Below are 22225 nucleotides of genomic sequence, written 5' to 3' on the forward strand. Positions count from 1 at the left end.
ATTGTTCTTCCTGGCCACTACTATTGGAGACTCGTAAGGGCTTCTCGACTCAATGATGATCCCAGTTTCCTTCAACTACCACAGACATTGCCGAACGTCCTTCACCTCTGCAGGTGCCAGTCACTGAGACCTTTCTCTGAACCGGATGTCCTCTGTCACCTGAATGGTGTGGCAAGAGCTCTTGGGACAGCCCACATCAAATTCGTCAGTAGAAAAGACATCTTCCCGTTTCAACATTTTCTATATCCACCTCTCCTTCCAACCACCAGGTACCCGAGAGTCTTTAAAGTTAAATGACTTGGCACCCATCTTTCCTCTTTTCGGAGAGAGTTTCTCCCCAGCTGGACACTAGACACGGGTGCCCTAGACATTACCATCACCAGGAAGAGGTGCGCCATTGGCACCCCCCGCCCGAGGGTGAACTCGCGCTCTGAAGTGTTTCTGACACTCACCATCATCCTGTTCACCTGTACAAATGAGGGCTTCTGCAGTTCGGGTCTCACCAGTACCCCAGCAGGTAAGCCCAGCTCTTCTTCATGGCCTTCCAGAGCATCCACCAAGAGGGCCTCGGCCTCAGGCATTTCTGGAAATCTGGGGTTTCCCATCACTCTTGCTATTTCCCCAGGCCATAACACGACTGGTTTTAACTGGTTAAATCACACAGTCCCTCGTTTATGCTCATAACCCAGCCCAGTGTGGCCATGCACTTCCTCAAAAGCAGCTTGGAACACAGGATGAATGGACAATGTTTTCAGAAAGCTCTCTCCAACTTACTCCTTGCGGGCTCCCACTAACCTCCTCACAATAGGAGATTTTGCCCCCACGAGAATTGAAGTTTCATCCCTCTCGACCAAGTCTGGACAAACCAGTAATAATATATCAAGGACCTCAGCAACTCCCACATCTGCTTCTAAAAACTCCAGCTTCAATGACAAGTAACCATTGTACGGATAGTCATCCATACTAAGACCTCAGATCTCTAGCGCACTGAGTGGTGTCAATGCTAAATACATCAAATACCAGTTGTTAAACGAATGGTGCAGCAGAGTAACCTGACAGCCGGTGTCAACTATGGCTCCAGTATATGCTAATGCTATTGGGGGAGGGTTTAAACTTGATTTGCGGGGGGGTGGGAACTGAACTGAAGAGGCAGAGGAATGGGGAGGTTGGAGCATAAGTACAGTGATCTTGTAGGGAGTTTGTGAGGAAGGATAGGCAGATGTTAGAGCAAAGATGCACTCAGCCTGATGGTTTGAGATGTGTCTATTTTAATCCAAGGAGTATCAATAACAAGGCGAATGAATTTAGAGCATGGATCAATACGTGGAACTGTGACATTGTGACCATTACAGAGACTTGGATGTCTCAGGAGCAGAAATGGCTCCGGATGCTTCAGATGTTTCAAAAAGAACAGAGAGGGAGGCAAAAGAGGTGGGGGCGTAGCATTGCTAATTAGGCATAGTATCACTGCTGCAGAAAAGAAGGAAGTCATGGAGGGATTGTCTACGGAGTCCGTGTGGGTGGAACTCAGGATAGGGACGGGGGCAGTAGCTCTACTGGGTGTTTTTTATAGACCCCCCAACAGTAACAGCAAGGAGCAGATAGGGAGGCAGATTGTGGAACAGTGCAATAATAATAATTTTGTTGTGATGGGAGATTTTAACTTTACTAATATTGATTGGCATCTCCTTAATGCAAGGGGTTTAGATGGGGTGAAGTTTGTTAGGTGTGTTCAGGAAAGTTACCTGATGCAATAAGTAGATAAGCCAACTAGAGGAGAGGCGGTATTTGATTTCGTATTGGGAAATGAACCTGGTCAGGTGTCAGATCTCTCGGTGGGAGAGCATTTTGGAGGTAGTGACCATAACTTTATCTCTTCATCATAGCACTGGAGAGGGATAGGAGTAGACATTTTGGGGAAATATTTAATTGGGGTAGGGGGAAATATGATGCTATTAGGCAGGAACTTGGGAGCAGATACACGGCAATAATGTGGCAAATGTTCAGGGAACCTTTGAATGGAGTTCTGCGTAGGTATGTTCCATTAAGTCAGGGAAGAATTCTTTGAGGAAGTAACAAGACAAATTGATGAAGGTAGAGCAATGGATATAGTGTATATGGATTTCAGTAAGGCATTTGATAAGGTTCCCCATGCAAGGCTCTTTCAGAAATTAAGGAGGCATGGAATCCAAGGAGATCTTGCTTTGTGGATCCAGGATTGGCTTGCAGACAGAAGGCAAAAGGTGGTTGTAGATGGTTTGTATCCTACATGGAGGACGGTGACCAGTGGTGTACTGCAGGGATCTGTCCTGGGACCCCTCATCATTATGATTTTTATAAACAACCTGGATGAAGAAGTAGAAGGGTGGGTTAGTAAGTTTGCTGATGACACAAAGGTTGGGGGTACTATGGATAGTCTGGAAGGTTGCCAGAAGTTATAGCAGAACATCGATAGGATGCAGAACTGGGCTGAGAAGTGGCAGATGGACTTCAGCCCAGGTAAGTGTAAAGTGGTTCATTTTGGTAGGTCCAATTTGAAGACAGAATATAATATAAATGGTAAGACTCTTGGCAGTGTGGAGGATCTGAGAGATCTTGGGGTTCATGTCGATAGGACACTCAAAGCTGATGCGCAGGTTGAAAGTGTTGCTAAGAAGGCATATGGTGTATTGGCATTCATTAACTGTGGGATTGAGTTCAAGAGCTGCGAGGTAATGTTACAGCTATATAAGACCTTGGTCAGACCCCACTTGGAGTACTGTGTTCAGTTCTGGTCACCTCACTACAGGAAGGATGTAGATACTGTAAAGAGAGTGCAGAGGAGATTTACAAGGATGTTGCCTGGATTGGAGGTCATACCTTACGAGAATAGCTTGAGTGTACATGGCCTTTTCTCCTTGAAGCAATGGAGGATGAGAGGTGACCTGACAGAGGTGTATAAGTTGATGAGGGGCATTGATCATGTGGATAGCCAGAGGCATTTTCCCAGGGTTGAAATGGCTAACAGGAGGGGGCATAGTTTTAAGGTACTTGGAAATAGGTACCAAGAGGATGTCAGGGGTAAGTTTTCGCACAGAGAGTGGTGGGTGTGTGGAATGCATTGTCAGTGGCGGTGGTGGAAGTGGATACAATAGGGTCTTTTAAGAGCCTCTTAGATAGGTACATGGAGCTTAGAAAAATAGAGGGCTATGTGCTAGGGTAATTCTAGGCAGTCTCTAGAGTAGGTTACATGGTCAGCACAACATTGTGGGCCGAAGGGCCTGTAATGTGCTGTAAATTTCTATGATCTATGTTCTATGAATACCCTCAATCCGTAGTGATATACTGGAGCTTGGCCCCACTAAGTCTTCAGGAACAGGGTTTTTTGCTTTAGGGTGTTCCTTGCTATATTGCTGGGAACATGTTCCTCCCGAGATGCTAGGCGGTTCCCTCATTGGGTCTCTCCGCTTAGATACCCGGGGGCTCACTCTCCGAGGGGTTTTCCCGTCATTCACGCTCCCGCCTGAAGTGTCACTCTTCACCACAGTTATAACAGACAATAGGGGCCACTTCCCTTCTCGCGGGACCCCGGCCAAACAGCTCTCTGTGTAGTCCATCCCCTTAGGGGGTCTGGCCTCCCTATCAGCTCTATTGTACTGGTGGTGGGTGGGCTGCACCTGCTGATAGCAACTGGGACATCTCCGTCCTAAACTCCACCACAAGCTCCTTCACCATTCCCCGGGGTAGGTTATCAGTGGTCATCTCAGCCAAGGGAACCACTACTGACAACTGTACCCTGTGGACACAGGTCTTCCGTGCCTCCATCTCATTCTCCTCCTCTCTTACTTCTCTGATCAGCTCCACAAATGAGGGATGGGGGCACGTCTTACAAGACATTCGGAGACCCCAAATGATCAGATCTGGTGAATGGGTGCCTTTCTTAGCTGATTCAGCTCAGCCATTTGAATGGCTCCTCAGAGCCACAAGCAATTTAGCTGCCTCTCTAGCTGAAAAATGTAGGCAGAAAGCTTCTCTCCCTTCTCCTGAAGCATGTTCTGAAACCCTGTCATAAGCTCCAATGGGCTTCTTGTCGCGCCAAACACCTTTTCTAGGGCTTGCACACAGGCCGCAGAGGTAGCAAAGGGGTTCTGCGTATTTATAGATCTCACTACATCAGCAGCCGGCCCCTTCAAACCTTCAACCAATCGCTATCTTTTTTCATCATTGGGGCATTGCCACTTATCCAGCAACTGAGAGGTCTGCTCTGCCCAAGTCTCATGCTCCTCTTTCCCTTTCGGGCTGGGCTTCATTCCTAAGAACAGGCTGAGCCTGCGGTAGGTGGGACTCTGAACCTGGGCACTTTGCCATTCATTTGCCAGGGGGGTAAAGGCTGCTACCGACTCGGAATGCTCACCCCTTGCTGGAGGACTGATTAGACCTTCAGACTACTCCTTCCCCTCGCTCCACAGAAATGAGAGCAACTTGGCTTTAAAGTTTCTGCCCCCAGCTACGGGAAACTCAGCTTCCAATTTGGCATGCTCACCTTCACTCCCCACCCCCCGGAAAGTTCGGACAGACCACAGACCCTCCCCTCTCCCGGGGCTCCAATAGTATCAGGCAGTTATACTGCCGTTATGTCAGTGCTAGTCTGAACTAAAACAAAGCCTTTGCCTGCCATTTTACCAAACCTCCACTCCACCCCTGCAGCATCCATAACCACGTATTGTAATCACTTTACCTAACAATATTTTAACACAGACTTAAATACACAACCCATTGGATCAATGTTCAGGGCAATCACACAGCATCCAACAAAATGGATCCTGGACAAGCCCACACAATGAAACCTCCTGGTTTTCTTGGCTGCTAAGTCTAGGGAAGACAACCTCTGGCCCCACCAAACTTGTGAGATTGGGGCATGCTCGATCCTACCCCAAACCCTGGTTTATGTGAATGCTGGGTAATTTGTTACCCTGTTACAAATTAGTTGCATGAAATAATGGACAGTACACTGCATACGATTAAAGGAATTATATTTATGAATCTTAACTAAAGGGTTAGTAAAGAACAACAAAAGAAAAAGGCCCAGTCTAATTAAACAGTCAAATGTCCATAAGCTGGAGCTGATTTTGAACTTTTCTGTCACACGCGCTGGGGCCTTGGTTAACATGAAAGTACACACCATCTTCTGAATGTCACTCGCAATCTATCTGAAACAAACAGGTCTCGCACCGGTTCTCCCCAGCATCTTCTCTCTCCATCTCCCGCCAAACACAAGCCCAAGACCAACCTTGTTGTCCCTCACCAAGGAAAACCTCCCGCTAATTGGATGGCACACATTCCACATCATCCCTTATCTTCAACAATAACCCAAACAGGCTGAAAGAAGAACAAATAGCTCTGGCAGAGCTGCTAAATTAAATACCTACAGCATAAAAGTAAAGATGCGAACCAGGGCATTACATTTCTATCGGCCAGGAGGTACAGAGTCCAGAAGTCCCACACCACCAAGTTCAAGAACAGCTACCTCCCTTCCCTTCAGCTTCCTTAAGATTGTTATAGCTGGAGTGGTTATGGAGACAAATTTCCACTACCTATTAAATACTCCCAATGGCGTGCCTCTCGAATAGTCTCGAACAACCTAGTCCAGTATTGGTCACATATACGGCTTGGCTATAAGCTGATGGAACCATTTCCACTGGCTGGAGAAGGGACAAAGTTGGGTTATTGGAGCCGTAAATCCAATCGCTTCAGGCAGATGGGTCTCATCAGCCTTGCATTTCTGTTATGAAGTCATAGAAGCACACAGAACTGAAACCGACCCTTCAGACTACTGTCCACACTGACCATCAACCAGCAATGAACTCTAAAAGAACATACATAGTACACCAGAAAGGCCCATGGCCTACAATATCTGTGTTGCCACAATGCTAAGCTAATCCCATCTGCTGCACAGTGTCCATATCTCTCCATTCCCTGCCTGCTCATGTCTATATCTCCCTCTCAAACATCGTTATTGTATTTGCCTTTACCTCTTCCCTAGGCATCTACCAGTCTCATGTAAAACATTTTTCTCATAAATCGCCTTTAAGTTTTCTCCCTCTTGATTCTAACTGTGCCCTTTTATATTAATTCTACTCTTTATTCTGCTTACCTTCTTATCAACCGTCCCCAGATTCTACCACTACATACACCCAGAGAAAACTTACAGCTGCCAATTAACCTATCAACCTGCATATCCTGGAGATGTGGGACCAGCCAGAAGAAATCCCTGCGGCCATGTGGAAAATGTGCAAACTCCACCAGGACAGGATCGAACCTGGATCTCAGGAGCTCTGTGGTAGTGGCTCTACTCGCTGTGCAACTGACCGGTCCCTCCCTCTCTCCTCCCCTTGGAGTCAAAGAGAAAAATACTGAACAGAAACAGGCCCTTTGGCCCTTTGAGTCTGCACTGACCATCAACCACTCATTTTTGAACTAATTAATTGCAATTGAAAGCTAAGTAGCAGGAATTACTCACCAGAATTAATTGTTATACAATATAAAAATTAATTCCTTTTATTCTCCCTACATTCTCATCAACAGGTCTAAATCCTGCCTTTTTAGAGCCAATTAACCTTGTAATTGCTATGGTCAATGCACCTACCAACTTGCATGTCTTTGGTTTGTGGGAGGAAACCAGAACATTCAGACAAAGTGTACATAGACTCTGCGAGAGCATACAAACACCAGACAGACATCACCTGAGGTCTGGATTGACTCAAGAGATTCTGCAGGTGCTGGAAATCTTGAGCAACAGACACACAAAATAATGGGGGAACGCAGCAGGTCAGGAGCATCCATTGAGGGGAAAAAAAACATTTGATGATCGGGGCCTAGACCCTTCATCAGGCGGACATTGTTTGTATGTGTTGCTCCAGATTTAATTAAAAATAGAATCACAGAGTTATACAGCACAGAATCTGACTCTTCGGCCCAATTGTACACCCGTTAATGGTGCCTTCAAAGTCGAATTTACTGCCATATGCACAAGAACCAAGGAGCAAGACTAAGGAGCAGATTATCGACCTTAGAGAAGGAGCCCTGAGGTCCACAAGCAAATCCTCATCGGAGGATCAGAGGTGGAGTGTGTTAGCAACCTTAAGTTCCTATGGGTTATTATTTCAAAGGACCTGTCCTGGGTTCAGCATTTAAGTGCAATTACAAAGAACCTCTACATCTTTAGGAGTTTGTGAAGATTCGGGATGACACCTGAAACTTTGACATACTTTTATAGCTATGCAGTGGGGTGTATATTGACTGGTTACATTACAGCCTGGTATAGGAACACCAATGCCCTTGTAAGGAAAATCCTACAAAAAGTAGTGGATATGGCCCAGTAATGCTCTCGCTGGAAATCAACATTCATCATTAAAGACCACCACCACCCACGACATGCTCTTTTCTCGCTGCTGCCATCAGGAAGAAGGTACAGGAGACCCAGAATTAACACAACCAGCTTCAGAAATAGTTACTGCCCCTCAGCCATTAGCCTCTTGAACTATTCAACTTCATTCAATTTCACATGGACCATCATTGACATGTTCTCATAAGCAATGGACGCAATTTCAAACCCTCTTCATCTCATGTTCTCAGTATTTATGCTTATTATTTCTTCTTTTTGTATTTGCGAAGTTTGTTGTCTTCTGCACTCTGAACATCCCAGTTGGGCAGTCTTTCATTGATTCTGTTATGGTCATTATTCTATAGATTTATTGAGAATGCCTACAAGAAAATGAATCTCAGGGTGAAGTATATGTACTTTGATAGTAAAATTTACATTGAGCTTTGAAGTACCAGTATGCACAGATGTATTGATAAACTTGTGTATGTTGAACTGAGATCAGGATCGAACCCAGGTCACAGAAGTTGTGAGACAGCCACTGTACAAGCTGCACCATTCCTTGACTGAGATCTAGTTGATCTGATGAGGTGAATAATGAAAATTACACTTTATTTAATGTTTAAAATTACTTTTTTCTCTCTCTATTCTCCAATTTCAACGATGAGTCTTTCATCTGTAATGTTAAATCTCTTCTCTTTACCTAAACACTTGACGGTTTTATTTTGATCAGGATTACAACATTGGTTGCCAGAAAAGATATGAGTACAAATTCTGCTCACAATTAATTGAATAATAAATACCAGACTTAACTAAATTTATATTCTCCAGATAACACAGTGCAATTTGAACACATAGCCTGATTATTAACCTTCAAGATTAACCAGTAATATTGCTAATATCAATGTGCTCATAATTCATTTTACATCAAGTGATGGATACAGTAACCTTTGGGCATGAGGTGAATTGGGAGAGACACAGGCAATGTGCACTGTTTAGTTCTGCAGTGCATCATATTTTTACATTGCGATTCTTTTTTTGCATTTTTCTCTTTTGCTTTATTATTAACTCAACAGTAATTAAATGCTAAATAATGAACAGAAGTCACTCAGTGGAATTAATTGTTGTACAACATAAAAATTAGCCAAGCAAAAATTAGTCCAGACCCAATATCAAATTAAACAATTTCAGATAATCATCCATCCATTCTGGTCTTACAGCTTAGACTTCCAGTGTTCAGTTTGTTTGCTATTAATTTCTGATTTTATCCGCCCTTTCTTACATGTATCCCACCAGATAAGCCTTTATATTTTCACTTACCGTTCACCCTCACTTCTTTTGTGTCATTTAATCTCTTCTGCTCTCCCCCCGTCCCTGAGAACTAATGGGGTTGCTCCCTCACAGCACCAGTGGCCCAGTTCCTGTCCTGACCTCTGTGTATGTGCATGGAGTTTGTACATCTTCTAGGCAGCATCCTCACAAACTAATGTGACCAAGGGAGAAGAAACCATCACCGAGGTAAATGGTTGGTTGTTTACCACGGAGTAGCAGAGGCTGAGGGGAGATGTGAAAGAAGCCTATAAATTTATGAGTGGCACTGGCAGAGGCATCAGCTGGTATCTTTTTCCAAGGGTTGAAATGTCTGTTATGAGAGAGAATGCATTTATAGTGAAAGGGCGAATGATTAAAGGACCTGTGAAGGGCAAGTCCTTTACACAGTGAGTGATGGGTGCTTGGAATGCACTGCTAAGGGGTGGTGGCAGATATAATGGATGCACTTAAGAAGCACATAGATAGCCACATGAATTTGCAGAGAATGGAGGGATATGGGCTATGTGCAGGCAGAGGGAATGAAGTATCATTACTTTAATTAGGTGGGCACAGTATTGTTGGCTGAAAGGCCTGTTCCTGTGTTAAATTGTTCTCTGTCCTTTGCCATCACCAGAAGGCTGTGATGTCATCCCTGGCTATCTGGCCAATACTTACCCCTCGTATCACCTACCCGCATCATCTGCCTATTAGTTTGTGGAATCTTGCTGTGTAAATCTCACCTGCTGTTTTCCTTTAAACATTATGACATTGACCCCATTGGTTACAAAGCAGTCTAGCCAATTTTACATCATGATAAGGAATGTATATTGCAAATATTTCTTGCTTGATCGCACAAGGTGACACTAACATGTTCTTCAATTATATCACAGGTGTTTTAAAAACCTTGGAAGGAAATCTGGCCTCAGATACAAATCCCCATGGGCCAAAGAGCGTGGAGCTACTTAGTTATTTTATTTCTGTTCAGATTAATTGCCCTGGGCAGGTAAAAAAATCACTTCTGATGCTCCAAAGTAAAGCTTAAGTAAGTTAATACAAACAGTCACTTTGTCCCCGTTGTGTCTTTTGGAACTTATTTGAATAATTAATCATGTTACAATAAAGACAGGTAACCACTTTTAAATTAAAAAATAAAGTTAGCTGTCAAACTGAATCCTGCATATCTGCTTTTTAATCAGTAATAATTACAATCAACCTTTATTTTCCATGCTTGAAAGTTCCTGGTGCTACAGACCCTTGGGATGATGAAGTTTTCTGAATATTTCTAAAATTAGGAACTGTCTTTTTATCAGCCCCGGCGTTTGAAGTGGATTATCTCCTCTCTGTGAGACACCCGAGTAAAATCTGCAGTGCGCAGAGTTTCGATTTTGTACTGTGTGCACCTGTGCCTGCCCTGCAAGAGAATGTCACATTATTTTGTCTTCTGATGGCTTTATCTTTTGACAAGAGTTTGAGTCCCAGCTCTGGGTTTGAATATGCAATCTGGACTGATGTCACAGCGTGGTACTGAGGAAATGATAAATGGAGTGAGGTGTAACACTTCAGATGGTATGTTATATCAGAGCTCAAAAAATACACTGTTCATGTTTGTGGGGGAATAAGAAAAATTGCAAATGCATAAACGTAGTTAGACTCGAGGATGGTGATAAGAGGCCAAGCCATGTCAATAAATTTAAGATTAAAAGCTGCGTCATAGAGGTGTTTAAAGTCAGTAATAGCTTTTGGATAACAAAAGGCTGTTCCTTGCAGCAACAGAGTCCAGAACAAAAAGATTTAAGTATTAAAATTAGAGCCAGGTTGCTCATTGGCAAGATCAGGCATCTCGATCACACTAATGAAAGTCAAAATTAGAAATGATCCCCAAAGGGCATTGAAACTGGAGTCCAATGAAAATGTCAAAATGCAAAATCTGTCTTTTTCTGATTCAGTGCTCAGGTTAACTTGGAAGAGGAACTGGGGATTTTGACAGCTAAATTGAAAGATACTCCTTCATTAATACCACATAGAGAATACAGAGATCACTCTCAGATTTTGTTAGGTGTGAGCAGTGGTCTTTGTACAAATATGGGATGCCGTCTGGAGGCTGAGGCTAAGTAAATGGTGAAGAGGTGGAGAAGATTAAGTGCACTGAGCAGGAACACAGAGAGACACGAGAGACTAGAGATGCTGGGAGCTGGAGCAACAGGTGAAATGCTGGAGGAACGCAACGGGTCGGGCGGCATCTGTGCGAGGGGACGAAGGGGAAATGTTTCTGGTTAATACCGAAAGAGGGGAGGTAGCCAGTATAAAGAGGTGATGGGAAGGGGGAGTGTTGGAGCAGTGGCTGGCAAGTGATAGGAGAATCCAGGGGAGGGGCTTTGAAAAAAGAAAAAAATTGTGTTTAATTGCTCAGGGGAGAAAAGGTTTCAGAGCAGTGTCAGAAAGATGGTCTAAGCCTGGGCCATTTTATTACGCTGGTTTAGTTATTGAGATCAGTATTGATGAGAAAGGAGATTGGAATATATTTCTTCTTTGATGACCAGGGGTTTTACCACTGATATTAGTGCAAAGGCATCATAACAGTACCTCTTATTGTTGATTTTGTTCCCTGTAATACTGGGAAATACTGAGGATTCTGGCCTTGTTGTCAGGCACATTGGCAGTACTGAACACTCACATTTCAGAACAAACCGCCTCTCCAGCCAAGATGTTTCAGTGCAGTTGGACACTGGCATCAAACCAGCAATGTGGATAATTGCCCTGTTAAATTCTCTGACCAAAAATAAAGAGCAGGGCAAATGCTGTCTGCCTGTTTGCTGCCCAACTGGTCTTCACTCACTCATCTGCAAAGTCTCGGAGGGTGTCAATGACTCACTAACAGGCCGCAGTTGCTCACCAATAACCCACTCACTTACACTTACCTTGGCTTGCAGTAGGACCTGTCAAACCTAGGCCACATTGTGACTTTGTTCCAAATGTAGCAAGAAAACTGAAATTCAGAGGAGCTCCTGGCAAGGGAGCGGCGTTTGATTGAGCACAGAATCAAGGATCACCTGTAAAACTGAAGTCAACTCAGAAGGAAAGGACTTCAATGCTGGAGTTCCATCTTGCACAGAGGAAGGTGGAGGCTAATCACTTCATCAAGAGGGTATTACTAAAATTCTTGTTCTAATCATCATTGGCTGGCTCATCAATGCCTTCCTTCTACAATTCACAGTTTTCTTTCGATCGATATCAGTTATTATTTGTCTCCTCCATATACACCCTCGGGGTATATGGGGCTCGGGGGGGGTAGTACCTTTGGTGAAGGGGCTTGTTGTGTTCATTCTGAGGCAGCTCAACCACATTTGGTCCCCGTGGACGCTCAGCTCTGCACGTGACAGCAGCTGTACCTGGGTATACCGCATTGACAGGAGGGCTAAACCAGGTGAGGGTAGCTGACAGGGCTCATACCCTGGTGAAGTAGGGACATGCCTGTCCTGGTGTGTAAAGTCAGTCCCGGCAGACTGGATGGATGAGGCCAGCAGTGAGATCCAATGGCCAGGAAGGCAGTTCTGCAATGCTTCGTGGAGCGTAAAGGGCGTGAGAAGGCACAGAAGAAGTCATAGTCATCCACTGCAACCAAGGAAGACCCCAGACTTGATGATTATTCAAGCTGTGCCGGAGGAGATGATCGTCGGCTCGGAGGTTCAACAGACTTGGAGTCCGCTGCGGTCAGGTCGCGTTCGGTGTGTGCTGTGTCTGCGAGGCTGGTTTTGACGGAGCTTTCACTGTGTGCTGCATCTGCAAGGCTGAGTCGGGCGGCGCCATGGAAGTCCATAGCGGGGGTACTCCCTTCTGACGTCAGCGTGGAATGGCAAGTCTGTCAAGATCCTGGGGACTTGTGAAAACTGTGTGGTGATTTATTTTGAACTTATAGTCCTCTAACATCTTTGAACTATTTTTACTGTGCCCATGGTCTGTTTTTTTTTATCAATTATGCTATTGTTTGCACTGTTGTAACTATATGCTGTAACTATGTGGTTTTGTGCAGGTCTTGTAGCTTTAGTTTTTGGTCTTGTTTGTCTGGTGGATTTGGAGCACCTTTCCAGAGAACGCGCTAAGACGGTAGCACAATATTAATATGCAGCAGTCTCTCCGGACTCCGGATTGGGGATTGCCAGACGTTATGTGGATTTTCTGGTGTAGTCTGCTTTGTCATGTGCTTTTGTGATATTGTTCTGGAGGAACGTTGTCTCATTTTTTAACTGCGTTGCATTTGTGGTTTCTAAATGACAATAAACTGAATCTGAATCTGAATCTGAATTACTGGACCCAGATTTCCAAGGTCGAGAGAGTGGAACTATCCCAGACCAACGCCTTTTCCACTTTAAAAATTCTCCTGAACAGGTTTCTTCATGCAGTTCACATCATCAAAGAACTGCACAAATCTAATTGTCATCGTTGAATATGAAGGAGAAACAATCAATCATACTTCCCGACTAGGGGTGCTGTTGGTTATTCATTACCCTGTGTCAGCTGGCAGTGCTATCACTCGTGTTGCTTAGTATCTCCTGTTCTTCAGCATATCTCTTAGTTACATTTAGATTTTGGTGGAGGGGTTTCAGCCTGTAACATGAACCGTCCTTCTTTCTACAGATGTCGCCTGACCTGCTGAGCGTCTTGGTTTGGGTTGGTTTGAGTGCTTAGCTCCAAAGTGGTGCATGAGCCATCAATGACCTCCCATCTCCATCCTCCTCTGGAGTAGTTGGCATGGTGGGAGTTCATCCATGTCTCTGTAATCCATTGTATCCACTCTACAGGGGACTGGTCTATATAGCTTCACCAGAGCCATGTGAGCTGGGCTTACCTATTTCCACTTCTCACAATGGAGACGTAGGGTTGGACTTCGAGAAACGCCGAGTGTTTTAAGGTAGTTGAAATGTAACCTCGTAGCTGCAGTGGGGAAAAGTAAAGGTGATGGCAATCGGAGAAGGAGGAAGACAAACATGAAAACAATTCATGTTAATTAAAAGTTCCACCTAAAAGGTAAAAACAATTATAAATTTATTGTAAATCTAAAATTATTTCAAGGCAGTGAATCTCTTTTACCTCCGAGTGAAATATTAAGTGTTTGGACTGTCTGTATCTTCATGCAATACGATTTAATCAGAAGCAAAACAATGAGCTGTTGGAAGAACTCTGCTGGTCAAGCAATATCTGTCAGGCAGTATCTGTGGCTAGAAATAGACAATTGAAGTTTCTGTTTGAGTCTGAACTGAGATCTTGATCAGAAAATACTGTAGATGCAGGAAGTCAGAAATAAGCCAGAGAAAATAACAAACTGGGTAAACCCAGCAGGTCAGGCAGCATTGTTTGAGGGAGAAATAGAGTCAACATTTCAAGTGAGTGAACTAATTTTCTGATGAAGGATCAGCCATCTGAAATATCAGTTAATTACTTTCCTTGCAGTTACTGCCTGACTTAGCTACAATATTTCCATATTTTGTATGGGGAGATGTTGGTGGGAATATGGGGAGAATAAAAATGGGATTAACGTAGGAATAGTGTAAATGGGTGGTTTGCAATATTCCTACATTAATGGGCCAAAGGGTCTGCTTTTTGACTGTATTTTTCTGTGATTTTGCGGTGGGGGTTGTGTTTCGATGTTTCGATAAGGAGAGGCAGAAGGAAAGCAAATCCCATCAAGTTTCTGAGCTCTTGACATTTGGAAGTATTTCGCCTTATCACATTGCTCATTCTAAAGCAGTTTTACATGATCAGCCAAGATGCTGTGAAATTTTCTTGCAGATAATATACTGGATTCTGATTCTGAAACAGATCTTGTCGAATCAACAAGGAGGTAATCTCATGGATACCTTCTATGAGTGTATAGGGAGTTTTACAAGTTCTACCCTGTCACCACTGCTGGTACAATGACATCTAAAGGACATATACAGCAAAGGAAACCTTATATCATAAGATTTTCTTTCTAGAAGGGATACCAGTTTAGACTTGATCAATTGATGTGTGAATTTCCTTGGCTGCTAAAGATCAGAAACCAGAGAGGGTGTTTTCTCCTCAAGCAACACACACAAAATGCTGGAGCAACTCAGCAGGCCAGGCAGCATCTATGGAAAAGAGTACAGTCGATGTTTCAGCCCAAAATGTCGACTGTACTCTTTTCCATAGACGGTGCCTGGCCTGCTGAGTTCCTCCAGCATTTTGAGTGTGTTGCTTGGATTTCCAGCATCTGCAGATTTTCTCTTGTTTGTGAGGGTATTTTCACTTTGTACATTTTACTTGTCGAAAACATAAAACATTACAGCACAGTGCAGTTCCTTCAGCCCATGTTATTCTGACTGATTAACCTACTCTAAGATCAATCTCATCCTTCCCTCATACATAGCCTTCTATTTCTTGGTCATCTGTGTGCCTATTTAAGAATTTCTTAACTGCCCTAAATGTCCCTAGTACATGGCGACACATCTCAAACCTAATGAATATTGAAAGGCAAAGATAGACTGGATGTGCAAAGGATGTTTCCAATAATGGGACAGTTTAAGACCCGAGGGCATAGTGTCAGAATAGAGGGACATCCCTCTGGAAGAGAGATGAGGTGGAATTTCTTGAGCTAGGTGTGGTGAACTACATATACCTGTCTGGACACCCCCCCCCCCCCCCGCTGACTGCTCCTGTGGCTCCTCCCACGGACCCCGGTATAAAGGCGATTGGAGGCACAGCCCCTTCCTCAGTCTCCAGGATGTTGTGTGGTGGTCACTTGCTGCTTGTTCTTTCTTCCAGCCAATAAAAGCCTATATCTTGCCTCACGTCTCCGAGAGTTATTGATGGTGTATCACTAGGGGGTGGTGATTATGTAGAATTCATTGTCACAGAGGGCTATGGAGATCAAATCATTGGGTATATTAAAAGTGGAGGTTGATAGGTTCTTGATTAGACAGGGAATCAAAGGACATGGGGAGAAGGCAGAAGAATGGGGTTTAGAAAAATAATAAATTAGCCATTTTGAAAAGATGGAGCAGACTCAATGGGCCAGATGGCCTAATTCTGTTCATATGTCTTATGGTCTTAAAGTATGGAGGTCCTTGTGATTCAAGACCACAAAAGAGGTACTTGTGCATGTGCTCGGCTGTGCACATTGCTTTCATACTTTTTTGATGTTTTAAATGGTTGCGATTGTTAAGGGACATTTAATATGTGGTAAGAGAGGTAGTGCAATATAAGTAGGGCATTCAATTACTGATTTATCATTCATTTGAATAATCATCTCCTGAGTTATCCAATCTACAGCAAGGAGGTTACTAGGCAAATTAGAGAAAAGGACTGAATTAATAGACCACAAAAGTAGCTGAAAGTTACTGAGTCTGGAGAAAGCTGTCTATTGTACATTTGGAGCCAAGATACATCCAAGATTATTCAGTAACAAGATGAAATTATGTTCATTATGAAACTATCTGGAAGTCAGGCTGCATTTGTCAGAGTAAATTGATTAAATTACATTCATTCCATTTTTGCTCATACCGATGTAATCAACAGCAGTTTATATCAAAATTGATTACCATTTACTGTATTTGATGAAACTTAGCTTCGGATCTTTTTCACACATTCTGATAAATACACAGCAAACTTATTGGTGTCTGTCCTCGGTCTACTTTGCTGCCGTTTTGAAATCTTTCATTTCTGTGGGTATTAAAGCATGGGCCAAGCATTTCGTACACCCACAGATGGACAAGCAAGTGTAAGTCCTGCATCTACAGTGCTGTGCAAAAGTCCTAGGCACAAAAAAGCTAGGGTGCTGAAGACTTTTGCACGGTATTGTATATTGGGTAAAATAGAAAGGTAGTTGGGACACAGAAATAAGAGTACTTACCTTCTCCCATGGCTCCATGTGACCCTAATCGGAGGGCTAAGCAAGTGCTACACCTTGTCCAAATGGAGGGAAGGAGCACCTTACATCTTCTTTTGTAGAGACATATCTCCACTCTGCCACCCATGGACAGGAAGGCTGGACCAAACACAGCAAAGGGAATAGCCTGATTGATGCCACGGTCAGCACGGATGAGTTGGGTAAAGAGTTTGTTTCCATGGTGCATGGCTCTATAAATCTGTTTGAATGACCCTAACTGATAGAGCCAGTGCTGGTCCAAGAACATATCTACAAAAAAATCACTTTATAAAACTGAGTGGTGTGAGGGATGATGAGGACCTAATTCACAATAGCAATAAAGCAATAAAAGTAAGTTCTCAAGATATGATAAATCTTTTGAGAATTGGAAGGACTTTGAAGGGCCTGTAATACGTCTTCACAAAATGCAATCAAATGAAGTTCTTCAACTTAATCTCCCAACTTCTTTGAGTACAGAAGGCCTTAAATGTTAATTGTTTTCCTCTTCATAGATGCTGCTTGAATTGTTGAGTTATTACTGAAATTATTCCACAAAATCATTGGCTTAGATGGAGAATGAATGACTTGTTTGGGAGAAAAAAATCGTACACTTAGTTTGACATTGCAGAAAAATAAACGTGTGACAGACTCCCACACAAGAGCTTTCTGATGAAAGCAAAAATCACAGAAATTCAAAGGAGAGGTATTGACAAGAAAGGGAAGGTATAAAATACATTTTGGAAGATTGTACATTTATCTTTGTGCTGTTATAACTTCCGATGATTTCAATACACATAAAATTGAAGATTATGAGGAATAATAACAGCACAAGTGATAGCTAATTTCTTTCCTACCTGGAAGGAGAGAGCACACTTTCAGCCATGCTTATAATTTCACGCCACAACTGATAAAATTCAATCAACCTGAATCACATGACTCCCAGTTCTCTACTAAAGCTCTGATTAACTGAGCCCATGTACAATTCATTGTGTGATAATGACAACAATAAGCAAGTACATTATAGTAACTTATCACTTATGTTCTCCTTATCAGATTAATGAAGTACCGGAAATTGTTTTTTTAATAGGACTGATAGTGTTGCATTGCCATCTTCTTGAGCATAGGCTGGGAAACTAACTAGTGGGCAGTGAGCTTAGTGGACAACAGTTAAAGTATATGAAACACATTGGTTTTTATCAAGAGTAAAAATAATTTCAAATACACTGGATTCTGGTGAATTGGGATGCATCTGGACCAGTACATTTTGGCCCAATTAAGTGGCTGCTCCAATTTGCTGAAGTTTCATGGAAATAATTAAAAAGGAATAAAAAAGACAAACTGAGTAACAAATCATGTATTTAAATGAAATACAGAACAAATTTGAATACTACGGCAGTACCATAAAGTCATGTTTCAGTTCATAATAATTATCAACAGAGGAATTCATCCACTTCACGTACTTTTGACTGTAAATAAACAGAATCAGTGCAGACACTCAGTGCAGATAATGAACTGCCTTCTTATAATGCTCTTGAAGATTGCATCCTCCATATCTTCATTTACTTTATAACATTCAAGATAATTGTCGATACCTTTGAATTCTTTGCAGTTCCCAGCTCGTTGAAGAATTGAAATGATTTCATTTTCACCCCCATCCATTTCTGGCATCTCCAAGCCTGAATGCTTGAAACTACAAAGAGCAAAGTAGTCCTGAATTATCTTACTGATTATTTTTTGCCAACTATCAGTGACAAATATCATTGCCTTTTGTACACAAACACACATCTGATGGTATATACAGTATAAACTCTTCACTTGAAGCATAGTTCGGTGACTAATGGTCACTAAAATCATGCAACTGATGCTAGTTAAAAAACTGTTCAACAACAGTCTCCTACCCCAAATAAGTTGCATAGTATCCCAAATAAATAAAGGGAATCCCAGCTGTTTTCTCAATTAGTTTTTGTTCTTTAAGAGTTGTCCCAATAAGTGGCTGTCCCAATTAACTGATGGCCAGATTAAATGAAATCTACTGTATATTATCCTTATTGTCTCAAAGTTAAAAATGAACACATACATGCAGTAGGAAGTACAGGAAAATTTACAACTTTGCCACTATTCTCTTGTCAGTCACACCTTTTGACTGTACTGCTGTAAGTAGTTGAGATTGTCTTTTGTACAGAATTGTATATGACTATCCTCCATGTACTGCGTTTTTCTGGAGAGATTGCCCTGATTTTCATTGAAAGAAGTTGCTTCAAGCCAATTCTGCTTTTGAGCACATTGATTTGCTGTGGAATAGTCTTCGGTGAAACACTAGTCACGTGGAGTAGACCTCGATGGAACATTAGCCATGTGGAATAGAAATTGGTGGAACACTAGTAATGGGGAATAAACTTTCGGTGGTCCTAGGTAGAGATATATATATTAAAGTCTGCCCCGAGCCTTATAGGCTCATCAGGCCAGTGCTTATGCTGGTTTCCGTGGCGTGAAACAACTGAGAGTGTGAGACTCCACCCCCACCCCCAGATAAGACACCAGTCTATCGCGAGGATAACCCCCAGCATTTTGCCGGTACCCATTTTCAGCTGGGTGGACTGGAGCAGTGTGTGGTTAAGTGCCTTGCTCAAGGACACAGCACATTGCCTCGGCTGGGGCTCGAACTCACGACCTTCAGATCGGTAGTTCAAGCCTCAGCTGAGGCAGCGTGTTGTGTCCTTGAGCAAGGCACTTAACCACACATTGCTCTGCGATGACACCTGTGCCAAGCTGTATCAGCCCTTGCCCTTCCTTCCCTTGGGCAACATCTGTGGCGTGGAGAGGGGAGACTTGCAGCATGGGCAACTGCCGGTCTCCCGTACAACCCTGCCCAGGCCTGCACCCTGGAAACTTTCCAAGGCACCAATCCATGGTCTCTTGAGACTAATGGATGCCTATGTGTGTATATATATATTTAAGGTGCCTAAGAGTTTTGTAAAGTACTGTGGTAATTTTATATATTATGCTGTACTGCTGCACAAAAAACAAATTTCATGACATATATAAGTGATGATAAACCTAATTCTGACATGGGTCTCTGTTGTGAACTGAAAGTGGAAAAGGGGCAGGGAGAAGGGAATCATGGTTAGGAAAGGTGGAAGGGAAGCACCAACGAGACATTCTGTAATGATCAATAAACCAGTTGTTTGGAATCAAGTGACCTTGCCTGGTGCCTCAGGGCTGGATATGTCTGCACCCATGCCACCCCTTGCCCCAAGCACGCTTTCTTTACCACCTGTCCCACAACCCTCTCACAGCGAGGCACCCTTGCCATTTCCAGCATCCTTTGCCCTCAGCAGATTTATAAACATGCTCTCTGCTCCACATTGACAAATATAATACTGTGCAAAAGTCTTAAGCACCCCAGCTATATATATATAAATATATATATATATATGCATTTTTCAATGCATACTTCAATGCATTTTTGCATACTTGTCATCTTCAATACAGGGTGGCCCTTCTATCTGGAATTTGGAGTTGATTAAATAAGATTCAAAATTAATACAATTATGCAGAGCAGGAATTTGGGTAGGGGTCAGGTTTGGCTATATGTTTCTCTTGTTTAGAGTAAAAAGAATCAAAATGACTGGATCATAGAAGAATTTTAGCTCCCTTTTTGTTCATGGAAGAATGTTAATTGTGGATATATTAGTTAAATGTGGAATCAGGGAGATTAACTCATTTTTTTGTATCTTCAATACAAAATGACTGTCATTCTGTTGAGAGTAACATCTCTGTTTTCTTTATTTCTTCCTGCCTTGGTTGGGAGACTGTTGGATGTTCTCAGGATCAATAAATTTGATTTCAACCCAGACATAACATTTAACTATTAATGATTAGTGTACGATACATTTATCTGGGAGCATTCAAGCAGGAGAAATCGTTGCCTGCTTACATGCAAACCCATACCATTTGCCAGATGCTTCATTTTCGTGTTTGACCAGAATAATTCAGAGTTTGATCCAATTAAAAACAGAGGAAATGGAACCACTCAATGGGTCAGGCTGCATCTATCCAAAGTGAAAAAGAGTTAATGTTTTAGATCAAAGATCCTTCAGCAGAATAAATTTCTACTGATGTATTGCTGAAAAATCTTCACTGCTTACACCATGGCAATTTGAATGTATAAGAATGTAAGAGGCTGCAGAGAGTAGTGGACCAATACATCATGGGCACATCTTTTCCCAGCATTGTAGTACATACGTACACGAGATTCTGCCTCAAGTTGGCAGTAATTATTATCCAGGTCATACCAGCTATTATCTGGTAGGTGGTACAGAAGATAGAAGCTTCACACTACCAGGTTCAAGAACAGCTACTTCCCTTCAACCAGCCCGACTAACATAATCACTAGACTTTACCAATACTATGAGCACTTTGATCACTTTGCATTCAATAGACTTTTTCTTCTAATTGTGTTCGACAGAGTATGTTTTTCTTGTGAATGCAGCTACAAGTTGTGGTGAACCTGTCTATACCTGTCTAGACACGCCCCCTCGCTGACTGCTCCTGTGGCTCCTCCCACAGACCCCTGTATAAAGGTGATTGGAGGCACTGCTCCCCCCTCAGTCTCCAGGATGTTGTGTGGTGGTCGTTTGCTGCTTGTGCTTTCTACCAGCCAATAAAAGCCTACCTTAACTCACGTCTCCGAGAGTTATTGATGGTGCATCACAAGTAAGTTCTTCATTGCTTCTGTGCATGTGACAATACTCTCAACTTTGGTTTTGACTTTGGATATCATGCTGCTGATAAGGCTGGCATTTGTTGTCCTTGCCAGTACCTCAGTCACTTTAAAAGGTAGGCCGTCAGACAGAGCAAGTACAAAATGCAGGTTTCCATCAAGCCTATGCTGATTTGCTGAATAATCCCATCCCTCAAACTAATATTCTCCATATTCTTTCTACCACTCATCCTTACTTAGTGCAAATGACATTGATCAATTGTCTCTCCAACTTACATACATTTGGGATGTGGGAGGAAACCAGAGCACCTGATTTAAACCTTCAACATCATGGTGGGGTTGTGCAAACTCCACATGGACAGTACTCAAGACCGGAGTTGAACGGGTTGTTGGAGATATGAGGCCACACAAGCTACACAACAATGCAAGCCAAAATGGCTGCACCTTTCAAATCACGGCCCAACTGTCAACACCCAGCAAAAACAGGGTGAATATTTTATTTTTATTTTATTTATTTAGAGCTACAGCCTGGAATAGGTCCTTTGGGCCCTTTGAGCTGCACCTGCCAGCAACTCCTGACTAATTTACAATTTGTAATGACCAATTAACCTACCAACTGGTACATCTTTGGACTGTAAGAGGAAACTGGAGTACCTGGAGGAAACTCATACAGTCACTGGGAGAATATACAAACTCCTTACAAACAGTGGCGGGAATTGAACCTGGGTTGCTGATACTGTAAAGCGTTGGGCTAACCACTACACCACCGTGTCATCAAGTGAGAATTCCCCTTTGTTGACATCCTGCTCCAATGACCATAATTCCTTTGATCCTTGTTTTATCAGTGTTGGGCCAATTAATTTTGTTGCAGCATTTATCCTACAGTTAAACTCCAAAAACCCACACCCTAATGATGTCAGAAAGGCAGAATTTTCATATTGATGGGTAT

The sequence above is a fragment of the Hemitrygon akajei genome, chromosome 21 (assembly GCF_048418815.1).
Source record: "Hemitrygon akajei chromosome 21, sHemAka1.3, whole genome shotgun sequence".
Taxonomy (NCBI): Eukaryota; Metazoa; Chordata; class Chondrichthyes; order Myliobatiformes; family Dasyatidae; genus Hemitrygon; species Hemitrygon akajei.